Here is a 20,680-nt window from a genome sequence, read left to right as displayed (position 1 = left end):
TTTTAAGTTTGACTTATTTTAATTTCTGTTTGTTTCGGGTTATATTTATTTATTGATACTGATTTGTGTTTGTTGTATGCTTGGTACATAATTTGATTCTATTTTTGTTCATTTTTGGTTTAATGGAGTTCTTTACTTTTTTTGAAAAACTTATTTTGTGGAAAGTTTTTTTGAATTAATATCCAATAAAGGCAGATTACCCAAAAGTAGTGTTTTTCACCTTTCATTCTCTTTATAAATAACATAAGAGACAACCTTGAGAACCATCTGCATCACTTTACCGGTGAAACCATGGCAAATGTAGTCATTTCCAAACATGAAAACCCAATCTAAGCCTCCCTGCCTCTCCAGACAGATCTTTTGGAAATTGATAAGTGGTGCAATGGCTGTATGATCAGTTTCAATGAATTATAACCAAAAGAGCTAGAGATATCCTTATCGAACATACCCGGCGTACACACAAACTTAACTTCATCTTCATGAACGAAGCTATAAAGAAAGTCATCAGGAATTGTCTCATCGAAATCCACTTGTCCACAAATATTTCTAGGTAAACACACCCCAGTCAAGAGAGAACCTCCTGCGCAAGAAACCTGGGGACCTGTATTCGCTATATAATCCTTTTAATGATCAGCTCAATCATCTCACTACAAGTATTGCATCAGACTCATAGCTGATTATAAATGCCCGTTGTATGGTGGTCCTCCAAAAACGTTGTCGGCATCACTCTATAAAATCTGGAATAGGGCTAATAAGGTAAGTTCAGCCGTTCTCCACGTCTCTTTCCAGTCTGTAAGCAAGAGGGTTGAGGTAGTGTCGATGGGTGTTTTTAAAATTAAAAAGATTCACCTCATTCTTCGGAGCTTTCTATAATTATGCCTTCATTGTTTAATCGACAAGACAGACGTGAAGGAACACAGCTCGGTACATTTATTTTCAGGTTGGCATGCCAAGAACAGAGTATTTGAAGAGTAGCTCCATCCAACCTTGCACTCTGATCTTGAAGGATCTTTCCCGGGAAATTTTCTATAAAGTTTTTCCGTGGAATCTTTCAAAGAAGGTTCAACACTCGTGTAAAAACCTCGATGAAAGACTGAGACAAATCAAAAATTTAATTATACCTGACGCCGCGAGTGTAGGAATAATTGAGCACAACAATTCCCCTTATTCAATAGCTTATTTAAATCAATTTAAGGATTTTTTGGTTCTTGCCAATTTCATGGTGAAATTCTATTCTTTATTAATTTTGACATTCTAGTCTGCTCGTTCTACATATTATTTTCGGATTCTTCTCTGAAGTATCGACAAAAACTTAAGGGCTGGACACACGTAGCTGATTTCAGGAACTGATTTCCAAATTAGCGCTGATTTTAAAGGAAATCGGCGTCGATTTGAGGTTGAAAAATTTTCAACAGATTTACAAAATCAGCGCTGATTTTCAACATGATCAACGCCAAAAATTAGGGATACAGATACATAGTCAATCAGAGATATCTGTGGTGAAAGACCCGACTTGTGAGCTTGATAATTAATCTGAGAACTAAGGTAGAATTAATCAAGTAACAATTAATAGACTCCAGTTGACTATTTGTGTCCATAATTTTTTGTTTGGAAAAATTGGCACAATAAATTTTTCTTTCAACCAAATTTTTCTTACCGCTATCGTTTGTCTACTGATGCTGAAATCAGTTCCCGAAATCAGCTACGTGTGCCTTGCCCTTAAGGATTGTCACTGGAATTGATTCCTTTTGAACATTTACCAGAAGAAAGAGTGAAATCATCTTAAACAAGTATTCTATTATTCATATAAAATGATTTTATAACATTGAACTATTGCAGAGAGCTTAAGCCGACCGTATTTTCTCTATTTATTGTTAACAGATACATATTGTATAACTGTTCTTACAGGTAAAACATATCTAATTGATGTCTGTTTTATTTAACAATTTTGACCAGTGTTGAAAATTAGGGCTAAGCCAGTGTGGGTTTCACCCCTGCTGCTTTTCATTTGGTCTTACATAGACGAAATAAAAGAACAATCCTTCATCCCTAAAGCATGTCCTAGCTGTCTTGCCCTTTCTTCCATTATTGCCCAAGAAAGTAGGCTAGGATAGAAGCACTTAATAGACTTAGCTATTGTAGTTAGATGTTCAACAAAGGGTAAGATACCAAGTAGTTGGTAAGCTAATCCACCTTTTAACAGTCAATATATACCAAATCATATTATTGAGTTTCAAATAAAGTGAATACACCATTCGATGCCTTTTTTTATGCTGATTACAAATATAGGGTAAGGCACCCAGTAGTCGGCCACCTGCCTATTCTTAGACAGAATCTTTTATACTATTCTAATCACTAATTTACAATGAGCTGTTTGTATGTCCGAGTTTAGGCAGAATTGTCACTTGTTAGTAGATTCAAAAATAAGAGACGCTGTACAAATGAAACTGAATTAGTAACCTACTTGTTCAGAAATTTTTTGATACAAAAATTTAGTTTCTAGGTGGTATAATACAGTAATTAGAGTAGTTTAAATGTCAAAAAGTTTTCAAAGTGATTAATGTGTCTAACTACTGAGTGTCTTACCCTATAATAAGCATTTCTATTGGAAATGAATTCCAGCCCCCCCCTATCTAGGCTAAACCTAATCTAACCCAGAATTAGCATATATAGGGGGGGGGGGGCTGAAGTTAATTTCCGATAGAATTTCTTATTATATTCGTAATCAGCATAAAAAAAAGGCATCAAATGGTGTATTCACTTTAGTCCTAACTCAATAATATGATTTAGTATATATTGACCCTTTTAACAGCTAAATTATTTATAATCTATATCATACCACCTATGAAGTAGATTGTTTCACCATTGAATTTGTCAAAATCTTTTTAACAAGTTGGCTAGGAGTTGATTAGCTTGAATATTTGGTAAATATATAGCAGTCTACATTTCTGATCTATGAATAAAGTTAGTAAACCTATGAATAAAGTTAGTAAACCTATCAATAAAGTCAACATACCACTCTTCTTTCTTCTTCTAATTCACAGCAGGCAAGCTATTCAGTTGGTACTATTTAGCCCTCTTCTTTTTGCTTCACTCTGTGGGCTACAGAGCTACTATCTTGGTTGTCTCTTATTTTTTAGATATTCTCAGATATCTTTCAGTAGATCTTTTGACTCAAGGAGTTCAAATATAAGATGATAGATATCGATTTCTGTGCTCTGTGTGCAGGTATAGTTGGCTAAGCTCTTGGCTGATAATGAGATTTTGTGGTGTTTGAAGTATTTTAACAGTTTACAAAGCAAGATATGTTGTGCAGACGTCAGCATATTACATTCAAGTAGGCAATGGTCAATTGTTTCATTATTCATATTACAATGCCTGCAAAGAGGGGACAGGGGAATTGAACCACTTGAATTAGAAAGCTTATATGAGAATGCAAGGAAATTTAGTCCATTTGTTCCAGAACAAATTCTATGATAAATTTTAGAAATATACTTATTGGGAAAGGGGGAAAGGATAGGATTAATCTTATTAAAATTAATATCTGATAGCCTCCATCAGTAAATATCTCTAATTGTGATTGGTCTCCCACTTGGCTGGTCAATATTTATAGCATTTTTTGCTATTTCATCAACCTGATGATTACCACTTATGCCAGAGTGGCTAGGAATGTACTGAAAGTAAGTTTTTATGCCACTTGAAGCAAGATTATCAATAACACTGAGACACTGATAAGTGTCCATGTCCAACTTATATTGAGGAGCTGAGGCCAGCAACTCAAGGCTTGATAAAGAGTTGGAATAGATGATAATATTATTCAAATTTGCAATCAAAGGTTGGTTTTGCTTCAGGTTTTCTAATGCCATGATTATGGCATTTAACTCAGCAGACATTATAGATAAATTATTAAATAATCTCTCGCCCATTGCAATTTTCAGGTGAGGAAGGAAAACACCACTTGCAACCTTCTCATTTATTTTTGACCCGTCAACAAATATTTGGAAGTGATTTTTATTAGTAATTGTATTGTTCTGCAAATTTTTTCTGGACAAAAGAAGTGGGGGTTAAATCTTTATTCCAATTTGAAAATTCAGTATTTATTATGGTAAATGACCAATTCCATGGAGGGGATTGGGGGAAAGTAGATGCAATAGACTTTGCTGGTACAGGGAACTTCTTTTGAATATTGGTATACTCATCTGCAAATACCTCTATACATGGCTGGATTTCTTAACCAATTATGTAATGTGTGTGAGCTATTTGATTCAATTTTTGTAAGATGTTTTGTCAAGAGAAAGCTACCTCTCTCCCTTATTGTTGTTAATCCACTCTCCATAAGCAGAAACTTGGTGCTTGTGGGTTTGCTAAGACCAAATATGAGACTTATTATATCATTTTGCGTTGTTTCAATTTTTTGCATCTGGGTCTTTGCACATACACCATAAACGATGAGCCCATAGTCAATATGGGGTCTTATATGTGATTTATAAACCTGGAGTAAGGTTTTCTCCTTACAACCCCAGGGTGTGGATAGAAGTCTTTTTAGTATATTTGCTTTTCTATAGCATTTTTTTATTGTGTTTGAAATGTGGAGGTGGAAATTAAGTTTTTGGTCAAGCATGAGACCTAGGTAATTAATATGATTATCTTCTAGAATAGCTATTTTATTTAGAGTTAGTTTAGCATTAGTATGGTTTTGCTTCAGTTGAAATTGGATTATTTTTGACTTGGTGGGTGCAATGGGTAAATCTGAATGTTAAGAGAATTTTTCAAACTGGAAAAGTGACTTTTGCAGATTTGACTGTGCTATCTGAAAGGTGTTGCCAGATGACCATAGCACCAGATCATCAGCATATTGAAGATTTGTGTGGGGTAGGTTCATGTCCCAGAGATATAGGGCAAATAGGGGGCAACTGAGGACTGCTCCCTAAGGTAGGCTTTTGGATATTGTTTTTTGGGGTGAAGAGGCTGAACCAACACAAACAATGAAACTTCTCACTTCTATGAAGGATTTAATAAGAGATACTAGCTTAGGGGGTGCTCCATGGTTTGCAAGTTTATTTAAAATGGTTATGCAGTTCACATTGTCATATGACCCTTCAAAATCTAGGGAAGCTGCCGCTAAGATTTTAGTTTTTGAGAAAGATTCATTTATTAAATTTCTTAGCAAAATGAAAGCATCTGTATAAGAGTGGCATTTCCTGAATCCAGTTTGAGTGTGTGGGATCATATTATTTTTTTCAACAAACCAGAGGAGTCTGTGATTAATCCTTTTCTCCATTATTTTCCCCATCACAGGTGTAATCATTATGGGCCTATAAGACTCAGGGTTATCTTTTGGTTTATTTTTCTTTAGGATTGGTAGGAGGGACGAACATTTCCATATATTGGGGAACATAGAAGATTCCCAAGCGTGATTATAACAATTTGGCAGTTCTTGTTTGTATGAACGTGTGAGATTCTTTATCAATGTAGGGAGTATATTGTCATAGATGCTGCTATTTTTGGTTCTAATATGAAGTATTGCTTTATTCAATTCCTGGATTACATATTGGTTAGTTATGTACTCGTTTCTTGGGCGTGGTTGGTAGCTTGGATTAAAAGGAGTTCCGGACAGTTTCTTTTGACTATTTGATGTTAACTTAACAAAAAGAGTTGCGAAGAGATTAGCCTTTTCATAACCATTGTCATAATGGGTATTATTATGTATAAGCTCATACAGGAGTGGGTTGGAGGAAGTCTTTTTCCCACAGATGTGGCTTATGACTTTATGTATAATTGGCTCATCCGTTTCTCTGGAGAGATTATTTGCAAAATTATTCCAGTATTTATATTTAGCATCTATTATAGTCCTTTTTAGATTAGATTCTGCTTGTAATTTTTTTATATATGTAGTAGGTGATGGTTTTTTTATGAATTCTGTCCTAGCTGCCTTTTTTATCCTCCATTTATTTAGGCACTAATTTGTCCACCATGCTTTAGGAATTTCTTTAGGGAATGTTTTCTTAGGTGTTGTCCTGGGGATAGCGTGATTAGCTGTATTTATTAGTAAAGATGTCAAGGCTTCAGCATGTGTGTCAACTGTTGTGTTAGAAATACATGAACTTTGGGTGACACTTGTAATTTCATCATTTAACTTATTTTGGAACATAGACCAATTTGCTTTAGTGTTAATATATTTGGAGGTATGAGATGAAGTTTCAGCAGGTTCATTTAGGGAGCAAACTATAGTAAAGTTGTCTGTACATAGACCATCAATTTTAGTTATGTAAATTTTGTTAATGAAATGTAATGACACAATTCGTAGTCAATTGTGGAGAATTTGCCACTTTTGGGGTTGACATGATTATTCCGGTGTTTAGGGGTAGCAACAGCTAATTCATTATTATTTGAAGTCATATGCTCAATAAATTTACCAGCTTTATTTGCTGGTTTATTCCCCCACAAAAGGCTGTGGGCATTGAAATCACCACAAATAATGATATTATTTAACATATTAGAATTAGTTATATAATTAAAGAAATCCTTGGCATCTGTAGTTTGACCATTAGGGTTATAAAAGCTTATTATGTAGGTTTTTAAATTATTCAGCCAAACACTGATACCAATTACATCAACATCATTTTCAAAATCTGGAAAATTGATGCCACAAAATTTTATATTATTATTTACTAATAAAGCTACCCCACCTCTTTTTCTCTCTGAAGATCTATCCTTTCTCAGGATAGTATATCCCAGAGACTTAATTTGTTGATTTTGGGTTAAATGAGTTTCCTGGAGGCAAGCAATATTAATTGAATTATTATTCATAAATGATATTAGTTCATTTAGCTTATTTTCTGTGAGTGATCTTACATTCCATTGGAGTATTGATAAATGTTGTGTTGTTGATTTATTCTTCATATGACTGTGTATCAATGTTCAGCTTTGTTAAAAGTAAAGCAAGATCTTTTTTGCTTGAATGAGCATATCATCAGGGATATAGATTTTTGCCAATTCTGCAATGATTTTTGTTTTCTGTAGTTGATGTATTTTCATGGTCTGAACTGCATCACAGTTTAGAATGAATAAGCATACGTTTGGGGATTACGTTTTTGGTTAACCACCCTGTTTGTTGGTTAAGGGATTGATTCCTGGAAGTGTTTCCGGATTTTTTCTTGTTGAGAGGGAGGGCCAGGCTGACCTCATCTTACCGGACAAGAAGGCTTGTTGGCTTGGTGATTCCTTCTGATAGGGAATTGAGCTAGGGGGCTTAGAAGATGATGTTTTATATGGGGTGCTTGATGCATTGGGGGCATTTGTCTTGGGGGGTTTGGTTGGTTTCATTACAGGCTTTATTTGGTATCATTGGGCTGCATTTGCTTCCATTGCTGCAAAGGGGTATGGGATGGCCTTTTCTGTTGATATTTGGAGTTTTAGAGTTCTTTTCTTGTATGCAGGGCATAATGATTTATTTGTAGATTCATGTGGGCCTTCGCAATTGATGCTTGTAGGCTGAGTGTTGTTGCAAGTTGTCAGCTCTTTAGGATGGAAAGCTTTACATTTACTACACTCTCGGAGAATTTCATTACATTTGTTTGTTGTGTGTCCCAGTTTGAAACACTTCTGACACTGGATAGGCTTATGTTTGTATTCCTTGTGTAGTTTAATGTGCACCAATAGAAATATTTTTACTGGGATATCGATTTTATCCTTCAGTATGAATAAAAAGGATCTACTAGTTTTTAGGCCATTAGAGTTATGTTTTCCAAGTTGAATGACATCCCCAACTGGGGCTGTGTTCCCAGCCCTATCTGAGATTCCCTCTTTTAACTCCTGAGTAGACATCTCTGGGGGAACATTATAAACTACTACTTTGGTTGGTGAGTGTTTTGGGTTCCAATTAGATGCAATAATAAGGGTATTCAGAAGGGATCTTGGTTAATTTTTATATCTGCTGATCTTCTACAGCTCTTAGTAGAGATCCATCACGGTTAATGTTAAGAGAGAACATTGATTTTATCAATTTAAAAATTGAAACTCTTATTGCAGTGATCATTTTTATTTCAAAGGGGGTAGTGGGATTAATTTTAAGGTAAATTCCTAAGTTTTTGGAGGGAGGATCTTGGGCAGGGAGAGGGGAAATGCTTTTAATTGGGGAGATTTTTTCCTTTTTTTAGAGCTTCTAGAGAGGACCTCTTGAAACCCATCATTATCATCATTTATGGTTACATTAGCCCCTACACTTATCATTGTCCTATTCTCCAAATTGGAGCTATCGTTAGAACATTCAGATAATGTGCTTTACCAGCCAGGATGGGTATCTTTCACTATGACACATTCAGTAGAATTTGATTTGGGATCTGGGGGGACTTTTTTTTTGGAGGACTTTCAAACATTGCCTATTGGAAAAAGCTTTAAACACAAAAATAAAACTAAAAAAAAAGAAGGGGAAAATAGAATGATACCAAACCGTCTGCACTATACTATGGGGAGGATAAACACCACAGTATAGCCCTGAGGATGAGTTGAGCAGGATTGGTTTGGTACAACTGCTGATTAGAAGCGATAATATACACAAGAAAATATATTTTAATTTTCTTATAAGGTTGCTGTTGTGTGACTCAATGCTATTTTTTATGCTCTTTTTGATTATAATGGCCTAATTGCTTTTGTTACAAATTTGGTAAATTTCTAGGTGACACTATAATTTAGCTAGGATGAAAGTGAAAACATCATTTGATGCTTTTTTGTACTCTTTTATAATTCAATAATCGCTTATGTTGTAAATTGCATCTTCAGCCCTGAAAGGGGTCCCGAAGGTATTTTATATGAATTATGAATGAGTATAAAAAAGCAGGTCAATATCTACCAAATCATATTATTGAGTTAGGAATAAAGTGAATACACCATTTGATGCCTTTTTTTTATGCTGATTACAAAAATAATAAGCATTTCTATCGGAAATGAATTTCAGCCCCCCCCCACCTATCTAGGCTATACCAAACCCAACCTACCCCTGAAAGTGCAGATAAAGGGGGGGGGGGCTGAAATTAATTTCCGATAGAAATGCTTATTATATTCGTTATCAGCATAAAAAAGGCATCGAATGGTGTATTCACTTTAGTCCTAACTCAATAATATGATTTGGTAGATATTGACCAAAAAGCATCAAATGATGTTTTCACATTCATCCTAGCTAAACTATATTGCCTACTTCAAATTTACCATGAACTTTACACCTCCCCCCCACACCCAATTTGCAAATATATACCCTGAATTTTTGAAGGCAAGTTTCAAATTGCAAAATTCAGCCCTATTTTTGTCAATGGCATTTGAAAAACTTGAAATTGTAGGAAAATGGTTCAAATTGAAAATCAAGTATTTTGCAGGTTAGGTTAGCCTAGGTTATAACTACTTTGGGTTGTTACAAAAATGAAATATCTTCAGGGCCCCTTTAAGGGCTCAAGATACAATTTGCAACAGAAGCAATTATTATATTGTGAAAGAGCATAAAAAAGGCATCAAAGACATTTTTACTATAATAAGAATTTCATCCTGAATCCAAATATGACATTTGTTTCTGTCACAAATTTATTTTTAAGCCCTTTACAGACCCTCAAAAATGATACCTTTTTCTCTTTTTTTAGATACAATTTAAATATATGTGTTCACAACTTTACCTCTAGAATCAGAATTTCATCCTGAATCCAAATATGACATTAGTTTCCACTGTAAATTTAAGTTTAACCTAATTTTTATAATCTTACCCAAATATATAGCCTACATTATATATTTCATATGTATTTATTGATTCTTGATTTTGTTGCCAACAATTCAATTTGTGATGAAACCCAGTTCTAACAAGATTTACACTAACACAGGTATATGAGCACATACTGATAGACAACATTGGATCAAATTTTTGAAACTAGATCCTAATCTTGGCCACACATTTAAAGCCTGAGCCTAAGCTTAGATAATGCTGTTTAATCTTTGACACAGGATCTTAAAGTTAGAAAAACATATCCAAATCACAGGTACAGTTAACCATGGATAGATTTAATCTAAGACAAGTGTTGTGAAACATAGAAATTGTATTTAAATAGGCTAGGGTGTAGAGGCAGCTTTTGCCTAAATTCAATTGTTGAAAAACCAGATATTCTCCAAGATTAAAGTCTGCCAATCCCAACTAATCTAGTTATAACCATCAGTCAATCACAACTGTTTAACCATATACACATAATGTCCAAGATTAGGAGCCTGCTTGTTTTGTATAAGAAACATACTTTTTAATCAGAGTATCTGGCCAAGTGAGTTCTGGGGGTCTTACCCTACTGTCAGTCAATGATGTACCTAAAATAGTCTGTAGCCAAGAAAATTTAATAAATATTCCTCTACCTTCATAAGTACCATGTTCCAAAACCATATTTGACCACAGTCATTAGTATAGATTCCATTATTCTGGTCTTAGTTTGCAGCCTTATCTTCCTAGTCTAGGCCTAGAATTTTTTAACTGTGAAAAATCACCCTGGGGCTTGGTCTGATTAACTTACTAATGAGATGGCTAATAGATAGACATACCTTTCAAATCAGAATTGCATCCCAAATCCAAATATACATTGCACCAGTGCATCTTTACATTAATATCAATTTATTAACATAAATCATATTAATTGAGGGTAAACATCTAGATTTACAGAGTATTCAGATAGCTAAGAAACAAACTCAACAAACATCAGATTTCCATCTTGAATCCAAATAGGGCATTTGTTTCTGTCACAAATTCAGTTTTAACCTGACCTATTCTTTCTAATCTTACCTGAATATGTAGGCCATATTATATATTTCTCATGCATTTATTGATTCTCAGTTTTGTCACTGTGGATTCAAGTTATGTAGTTCAGTCTCTGAGGACTTGTAACTGCATTGAAAAGTCATTTTTCCCTTTATTTAGTTTACTCTTTGCAATTATTGTATTATGAAAGAGCATAAAAAAGGTATCAAATGACATTTTTGCTTTCTTCCTAGCTAAATCACAGTGTCACCTAGAAATTTACTGTAAGTTCAATTTTAAAGCTGTAGGAATTAAAGAGCATTCAAAAAACCCCCCTTTTGAACCTTTGAAAATGCTAATATTTCTTAAAGGACCATGAATTTTTTTTCTGCACTTTTGCTTATAAAAAAGGGTTAAAACATTGGTTTCAAACTTACTATTTCATTATAAATCCATTCTGTAAAAGTTTAAACCTGACCTATCCTTTCTAATCTTACCTAAATATATAGCCCATATTATATATTTCTCATGCATTTATTGATTCTCAATTTTGTCAGGCATGAATTTAACTTACAGTAATTTTCTAGGTGGCACTACAATTTAGCTAGGATGAAAGTTAAAATGTCATTTGATGCCTGTTTTATGCTCTTTCATAATACAACAACTGCAAAAAGAGTAAACTAAATAAAAAAAGGGAAAAATGACTTCAATGCAGTTACAAGTCCTCAGAGACTGAACTACATAACTTGAATCAACAGTGACAAAATTGAGAATTAATAAATGCATGAGAAATATATAATATGGGCTATATATTCAGGTAAGAAAGTCAACATTCCATCTTGAATCCAGATATAGCATTTGTATCTGTCACAAATTCAGTTTTAACCTGACCTATCCTTTCTAATCTTACCTGAATATATAGCCCATAATATATATTTCTTATGCATTTATTGATTCTCAATTTTGATGCTGTTGATTAAAGTTATGTAGATCATGTAACTGCATTGAAAAGTCATTTTTCCCTTTTTTATTTTAGTTTACTCTTTTCTAATTTTTATTTTAGTTTACTCTTTTCTAATTTTTATTTTTCTCAATTGAAGAGTAGTAAATAGTAAAAATGTAATTTAGCTTTTTTCATCATTTTTGGAGGAGGAAGGCAATCAGTTATTTTTGCTCAATTTTTCCATTCACTCTTGTTGTGTTACAGCAAAGTCTACAGTGCTGAAAATGTGCCCTTTAATACTGGCAAAGGGAAAACTTAAGATTTGAGAATAACTTTTGTAAATTCAAATGCTTATTGGATTATGTGCATTTAGGATTAATCATTGCCTTTGTATTATATTTCCTTGAATTGATGGATTTAATGGTTGAGCTGTGAGTTTTAAACTAATTTTTCAACTTTATGTCATAGTCTAAAAACTATTGACAAGGTAATAACTTACCTTTTAGGTCCCATTAAGGGCTGAAATTGGAATTTTCCCCACAATCAATCATTATTACCTTAAATTGCAGCTAGGAGCAATCTAAGGATTACTCCTTGTAGAGCTCTGGAATGATAACTGATTTATGCAGGTTCTCTGGAGGACCACTCAGCATCTACCTTTTTTTTTAAAAACATCAACAGGTTCAGCAGCAACTGTTTCATTAGATGGCTTGTTTCAATTATTGACAATACATTGATGAGAAGAATTGAGTGCAGACTCTAGGAATTTTGGATTGCTTGACAAGTTTCAGGTGATGACCTCTAGTTTTTGAATTGGTACCAACAGTAGGGAATAATACTGGGAGAATAGATAGATAGATATTTATTGCAACAAAAGCCTTTTCCGGCCATGGCAAAATAACAAAACAAAAATAAATACAAAAAAAAAAACACAATAAATTACTCACAATTCATCAAAAAAGTTTCTCTATGTGCCATACCCACTCTTACAAATTTACCCAACCTTATAAAATCATCAAAATTTATACTTTTTAAAATTTTTTCAAGCCATTCCACCCCTCCAAAATCTGTTGAAAACACTTCCCTCCTCAAATTTCTTAACTCCTGGCATGTACCCATAAAATGGATAAGATCTTCCTCCTCTCCACACATAGGACACTGGTAAGGACCATTTTTAATCCTATAATTCCCAATTTATTTCCTCCTTTCTCTAATACCCAAAAAATTACCACGAACCGAAATTACCCATCTTAAATCCTCACTACTCATCCCTGCTTTAAAGTTAACTTCCTCCCCCCAAACCTCCTTTGCCAGCCCATACAGCCCCAGGGACGCTGAGGATGATATCTGATTCTGCCACCTTTGAATTTCCTGCTCTATTAGTCTATCCTTTACTTTTTTTTGCAACTAGCCCCACTTCCACACCTAGCCCCTTCCCCTCATTCCAATACTCACTAAAACCTCATCTATCAATAGTCTCTTTAACCCGGTTTGACCAAGAACTTTTCCTGCCATCTACTAGCATCTCCTCATGTGCATTCTTTACTAGCCTCCTACTAGGCAGATTTATAATCCTTCCCCAATAATTTACTATCCGCACTAACCTTCCCACCCTTAATGATAACAAACCTAAATCACCTTTTAATATTACAAGATTAAACTTATCACTAACCCCCATTAACCGCTTAAAATACATCAACTGTAACCTGTCTACCTTATCAGCGTTCTCCATACCCCACACCTCTGCTGCAAAAGACATTACGGAAGCTAGCTTAGTCTGGAATATCCTTTTCTGAAGCCTAAGGTCTGTCAGGCCTACTTTCAAAACACTACTCTTTAAAACTGCCATATAGCCCTAAGACCTTTACTATTCACATAATCAATTTGCCCTTTCCACCTACCATTTGAAGTAAACTTGCATCCTAAATAAACAAAATCTTCAACTACTTTAAGCACTTCTTCTCCTACACTAAACCTTTCCTCTATATTTCCATGTTGTTGAAATACCATAACTACTGACTTTGTGACATTTAGGACCAAACGCTTCTCATCTAGGTGTGAGGACACCATTCCTACCAGTTTTTGAAGGTCAGGCCCATCTTTAGCCACCAATACTATATCATCCGCAAATAACAGAGCAAACACCTGCATTGCAGACAGATTTAGAGTTGGGGCTCCCTGCCCTACCATATAATCTTCCATATCATTAAGATACAGGGAAAACAACCTAGGTGAAATTGTACAACCTTGTTTAACCCCTAACCTACTGACAATTGCCCTAGAGTAAGACTTTCCTACCTTAAATACCATTCTAACAACCAATCCTACAAAACGTCTCGGCAGCCCTAACTTTATAAGTCCTTCTACTAACAAATCTCGTGAAACTTCATCGAACGCACCTCGCAGGTCCAAAAAAACTGCGTATAGCCTAACATCCCTTTTCCTCATATACTTCCTAATACGCCCATACAAAATAAATATCTGATCTACCCCACTATAATCCTCTCGAAACCCTGCCTGAATCTCTATTAACATATTTGATTCTTTAAGCCAACTATCTAATCTAGCCACTAACACTTTACAAAAAAATATACTAAGGCTATTTCCTAAATGAATCCCTCTATAATTCTTATGCAATGCTCGGTCTCCCTTTTTAAAAAGTGGTAAAACTATTGAAAAATTCCACTGTTGAGGCCAAACCAACTTGCTAAGGACACTTGAAAATAACGTTGATAACAAAGGCTACAAATATACCCTAGACCACTTCCAGAGCCTTGTTGGGATGTCATCAACTCCTGGTGCTGAGGTCCCTCTCATCTTCTTTAGCGAATTCCATATTTCCTCACCTGTGTAAGGCTGCAGTAGTTTATAATCTTCTTCCTTTAGAGGGAATTCCGCAAGGTTTTTGCCGACCACCCACCAACTCAGGCTATCCGTTTCCTCTATTTCTGTCATCTTGCTTTCAATGAATTCTGGCCAACTTTCCGCTGGCGGGATACTCGTCTTGTCAGAAGCGTTTGTAACTGATTTTTTTATTATTATCCAAAACTCATTCTTGTTACTATTCCTAAGTTCCCTTTTCATTCTCTCTGCTTTCTCCTCTTGAAATTTATACTTCTTCACTTTTAACAGTTTCTTATACTCTTTTCTTCGGCTTTTATACATATTATAAAGATATTCCCTCTCCTCATATGAACATTGTCTCATTAGCTCCAATGTTTGCACCAACTCTGATTTTTTCTCTACGCATTCACCATCAAAAAAACCATTTAACTTCCGTGGTTGTTTCTGAGCTTTAGTAACACCTACTTCATACAAACTATCAATTAATACCTTTAATGACTCTTCTATTTTTCCATCATTTGCCAATATTTCTCCCTTCTCTAGTCCTGCCTGAAATTCATCTCCTAACAGCTTAACCTTAACCTTCTCTTCTTCCTGTGATTCTAGCCTCAATGGATCTCTAACTTCTAATCCTTCTTCTAATACCTTGCTCCTAAAACCCCCCAATGACCTCTTTAATGCCCTCTTTTTTAACACTTTCAAAGACAACCTAATCGGAAGGTGATCAGAACCCAAAACCGGGACCACCCCCAAACAAGCACAATCCGGCCAAAGAGACTTATTTACAACAATATAATCTACTACACTTGGATACTTCCCAAAAAAGCAAGTAAACTCTCCCCGCTCTTTATCCTCCCCGATCCTCCCGTTAACTATAATTAAATTTCCCTTACCACAAATTTCCAAAAGTTTACTTCTCCACCTATTTTTTCGGCGATGGTCCTTACTAGTCCTTGGAGGGATCTCATCCATTTCTTCATCACCCATTCCATCACAACGAGATTCCGAGTGGGCATGGTCTTCAAATTGGCAAGACCATGGCTCTTGCAACTCCCCAGTGTATGCATTGAAATCTCCTAAAAGAATAAAGCCATCGGCAGGAAACTTTGTCAAAAAAATATGCAACTCTTTTTGAAATATCTCCCATGTATCCTCTTCTGAAAAAGAACTACTTTCTGGAGGGATATCCTTACCTTAGACCTTAGATCCACCTGTGCCTCCAAAGGCACCCAGGGCATCAAGAAGGAGCCGCCAATCTTCCCGCCGGTTTGCTGCTGCAAGTATGTCCTCCTACTGAGGTTGGATTGATGTGTGCAGGTTACGGAGATCTGTCTGGTACGTTCTACGCAGGGTGTTTCTGGGTCTGCCCCTGTGGCGTGGACCCGATGGCTGCCAATGGAGCGCTGCATTTGGTAGTCGGAGATTGTCCATACGTAGTACATGGCCAAGGTATCTCCATCGGCGGACTCTTATAATATGTGTCACAAGAGGCTGGCCAGTCTTGTCACGGATGGATTGGTTTGTTATTCTCTGCTGCCAACGGATGTTGAGAATTCTTCTGAGAAATGTGTTTCCGAAAGCTAGTATTCTTAGCTCTTGTTTCTAGTTCAGGTGCCAGGTTTGGGCAGCATAAAACAGCACTGGTATAACATTGCTATTGAAGAGTCGTAGCTTTAGCCCTATAGAGAAGTTTTGGGACAGCCACACTTTCCGTAATCTATTGAAGGCCCCATTAGCTTGACCGATTCTTGCGAGCACTACTTTTGTGGTCGATCCGGTACTTTCTATTATGCTTCCCAAGTATTTGAAATGGACAACTTGCTCTATGTGTTGGTCTCCGAAAGTGATGCTCAGGGGTGAATCTGTGGTAGCCATGCATTTTGTTTTCTCATTATTTATTTTTAGGCCAACATGGCCGCCTCTCTCCCTCACTTTGTCAAGGAGTTCTTGGAGTCTTTGCTTGCATGATTCTAGGACAGCGATGTCGTCAGCGAAGTCTACATCACTGAGGCGTGTTTCTGGATTTAGCTGGATTCCGTCTGTGCTTGTACTTTGCAGTATGTAATCAATGACGATTACAAAAAGTAGCGGTGACAAGACGCAACCTTACTTAACTCCTGACAGAATACGGAACAAATAAGTTTGGCCATCTGGTGTCTACACAGCACTCGCTATCTTCATAAAACGCAACAATCAGTGAAACTATCTTCAGGGATTCCGTAATGCAGTAGGATCTTCCATAGACTTTGGCGGTCTACTGAGTCAAATGCCTTCTCAAAATTGATGAATATCATATAGATTTTGGAGCGCCATTCTCTGCTTTCTTTCGTCAGTAGCCGTAGGGTAAATATCAAGTCTGCACATGAACGGTTTGGTCTGAATCCATGTTGCTCGTCGCGATGGTGTCTGTCTAGCTGCGAGCTGATTCTCTGCAGTAAAATGTGCGTCAGCAATTTGCTAGGTATGGAAAGCATGCAGATTCCTCGCCAGTTGCCTGGGAAGGATGTATCGCCTTTCTTAAAGATCCTCACAAGCGTGCTGCGTTTCCAATCCGAAGGTACATTAGTGGTCGTCCAGATTACTGCGAACAACGCTGTCCAGAACTTGAGGCAGGTCATAACAGTCGCTTTGATCATTTCCGCCGATATCCTGTCTTCGCCAGGCGACTTCCCATTTTTCAGCTTCTTTGCTGCTGCTATAATTTCAGTGGATGACGGCGGATCCGTGCTGATATCTAAGGGAAACAGTGTTGTTGCTGGGATCTCTGGGGGATCCTCTGGTGGAGGTCTATTCAAAAGCTTCTCGAAGTGACTGGCCCAAATTTCGTTTACGTCAGACTGATGTGTTATCAGGATGCCCGCGGTGTCTGTTACTGGTCCATGTTGAATAGAGGATTTCTTTCCAGTAATCTCATTAGTGATTTTATAGACGGTTCTTGAATCACCTCTCTCCGCCGCCTCTTCTGCCTGCGCTGCTTTTCGCTCCAGCAGATTTCTCTGGTCTTTTCTGGCACTCTTCTTTACCTCTTTATCCGCGGCTCTGTATTCATTGCTTCTGAGGATCTGTTGGTCGGGGGTTTGTCTTTGGGTAAGTGATGCTTTTACTTTTTTCCTTTTCTCAATGAGTTCCCATGTTTGGTCAGATTGCCACTGGTCTTTTGGGCTCTTGCAGTACCCAATGGTGGCTTTCGCGGCATTGTGAAAGCACACCTTATGCTTTCCCAGTATTGATTGCTATCAGCATCATCTAGTAAAGACAAGGCTTCAAAACTATTCCGCATCTCTAGTTTAAAAGCTTGGTTGAATTCTTTCAACCTCAGTTTCTCCGAGTCAAAGACTGGGTTTAAGGGAGCCTTATTTACCTTTCTATTTCTTTTCAATTTGAGGCGGATTTTTGCTGCCATCAGATTATGATCTGAGCCAACGTCAACTCATTTATATCCCCTTATATCAAGTAGACTTAATCTCCACTTCCTGCTCCAAAGACAATGGTCAATCTGATTTCGGGTGCGGCCATCGGAAGATATCCAAGAATATGTGTGTACATCCCAATGAGAAAATAGGGTACCTCCGATTACTAGGTCGTTAAGGAGCGCGAAGTCGATAAGTAGTTCTCCGTTTTTGTTTCGCTGGCCCAGGCCATGCTCTCCGAGAACCTCAGGGGAAAACGACCGGTCGTTTCCTACTTTCGCGTTAAAGTCTCCTAGAAAACATCCCATGTCATGCCGTGGTATGTCGTTTGCCCCGGCGTTGAGAGCTCTGTAAAATTAGTCTTTTGCTTCGTCGGTGGTATCATTGGTGGGTGCGTAGCATACTATTACTGACAGTTTCACATGCGCGACGATGAAGCCGGCTTTCAGGATTCTAGGTGACACCGGTGTCCAATGTAGTAGAGCTTGGGAAGTCTGTTTTGTCATCATTAGTGCTACTCCGTATTCACACTTTTGCTGCGATCCACTGTATATAATGGTCACATCTCCATCCAGTTTATTTGATCCAGATCCTAGCCATCAAACTTCTAACAGAGCCAGAAGGTCGAGATGGTAATCTTACAGTGATCTCAGCACTTGTTCAGTATTGGAGTCTTGAGACATTGTGCGGACATTCCAGAAACCAAATTTGAGGTGTTGTTTCGCATTCATAAATCTTGTCCGTGGGCATGCAGAGGTCGTCATCAAAAGGGGGTTCGAAAATCCGAGGCTCAAACTTGATGTTTCGGTTGCAGTTAGGATTTCCCCCGAGGGCAGGCCCTTGAGGTCCCGGGTGTGGGTTGCAAGCCCACAGCCCAACCCTCCCTCTTTATCCTGGCTTGGGACAGGCTGCATACGCAGGCGAGGTTTGCTCGCCTGCGCAAACTTTGCTAGAGGGATATACACAGAACAAAACACATGGCTTCTTTTCCCCCGTGAACTTCTTACCAAAACTAAGTTACAAGACTCACTTTTTAGCCGGATCACATCATTAGACGAAAAAAAAAACATCTGAAACAAACAACGATACACCTCCATAATAACGACCATTTCTCGACATTTTACGATTTGCACTAAAACAACTATAATGCTTAACTATAATAGTTTCTCCAGACCATGTTTCTACAAGAGAAATAACTTGAGGACTACAAGGTTCAACCAGGTCCTTAAACTTATTTTGCGTGAACCCTTATATGTTCCAATGTGACACATTTAATAGAGAATTTTCACCATGGCCCAAATTTCCCTATACCGCCTCATTTCCCATCGTCAGTTCTTGCTGTCTTGGGCGGGAAACTTTTTTTGCTACAATCACTCTCTTAGCGTCATCATCACCTGAGTTTACTCTGACACTATACTCTGCGGGTCTTGGGCGGTTTACCCTCATTGGTTCGTTGTTATCAGGACTAATAATTTCCGCATTCAAGCGTTTTGCGGGATTACGCTGCTTTAGTGCTGGGATAGCTTGCGATCCCCTTGCAGCTGGGGTTTCTGTTAAAGACATCACCAAATTAAGATCTTCGTCCCCCATTCCAGTGGTTGCGGAACTAAAAGATACAACCGTTACTGAAAATTCAGATCTAGTCCTAGCATTAGACGGATATGCCAAGCTACCGTCGTCTTCAGGGGGCATGTTGCTATAGATTTCCCGACCGACCATGCCCGTATCTGGTGGTGGCGCCGAGTGAGAACTATTCAGGGGGGAGGGGGTTCAGCTTGGATTCTACTAGGAGGGTTTACACTGTCATGAGCGGTGTTACGTTTTTGTTCTTCAACAAGGCCGCTTGTGTAATTATACATGAAAACCTGGTTACCGATTAACAACTTAAGTCTTCGTAATTTCACATCAACAAAACCCTCAGTCTTTGCATCTTCTAAAGTCTCTTTCAGTTTTTTTCTGGCAATCAACTCACGTTCCGTGTAATCAGGACTAATTGATAATCCCAACTTCGCAAAAGAAAACCTGATTTTAATACATAGTCCCGCCCTGCAACACTTGCAAATTTGATCACTACAGGACGGACGCTCATTGAACTTTTAAGTCTGAAAGCGTCACGCACATCAAAAAGACGGAGATTTAAATTCGGAATTCCCGCATTCAAAGCACTGACAACATCTTCCAGAAGTGAGCGCCCCCTATGCTGCAGCGAAAAGTTATAAAGCACTACGTTTCCTCGCTTCATGTCAGTTTCTAAATTAAATAAAAAAAAACAAGTTTTTTAAACTGAAAGTAAGGAGCGACATCAAAACATAAAACGAACAGAAATTATTCCTTATATGAAAGGGGCTGTCCCCTCCTCAACGCCTCACTCTTTACGCTAAAGTTTTTTATTGTTTAAAAAAATAAAGTTGTGAGACAGAGTCAAACTTTAGCGTGAAGAGCGAGGCGTTAAGGAAGGGACAGTCCCTTTCATATACGGAATTATTTGTGTGCGGTTTAAGTTTTAATGTCGCTCCTTACTTTCAGTTTAAAAAACTTGTTTTTTTTATTTAATTTCTGATCGTTTTTTAGTTAATGCAGCTTTTATTTGCATAAAAATTTTACTTTTCTTTTGCTAAATGGATGTCTTTACAAATTAACTTACGTAACTAACTTCTATATTCGTATATTTTTCTTCTGGCAAAAAATACAAAGTTGCAGATTTTTGCAGATATGAGCTTGAAACCT

The 20,680-nt window shown here is 37.1% G+C and overlaps 1 protein-coding gene across 2 annotated transcripts in view; it reads left to right on the top strand.

The window, feature by feature from the left end:
• The first annotated feature begins 1,739 nt into the window (after positions 1–1,739).
• Positions 1,740–20,680, top strand: part of LOC148947008 (histone-lysine N-methyltransferase eggless-like) — a 105,377-nt gene continuing 86,436 nt past the window's right edge. Inside the window, exon 1 of one of the 2 annotated variants that reach the window (XM_089096815.1) lies at positions 1,740–1,790. The gene's annotated coding sequence lies outside the window, so the exon portion shown is untranslated. Of the gene's footprint in view, positions 1,909–20,680 lie in introns of both variants that reach the window. The other variant, XM_089096814.1, reaches the window with a different exon arrangement.

Source organism: Artemia sp. Qi Xiang Cuo, chromosome 11 (assembly GCF_049724085.1).
Source record: "Artemia sp. Qi Xiang Cuo chromosome 11, ASM4972408v1, whole genome shotgun sequence".
In the NCBI taxonomy this organism is placed as follows: Eukaryota; Metazoa; Arthropoda; class Branchiopoda; order Anostraca; family Artemiidae; genus Artemia; species Artemia sp. Qi Xiang Cuo.
Note: the sequence above shows the minus strand (reverse complement) of the source record. Positions and strands in the feature narration are given on the sequence as shown.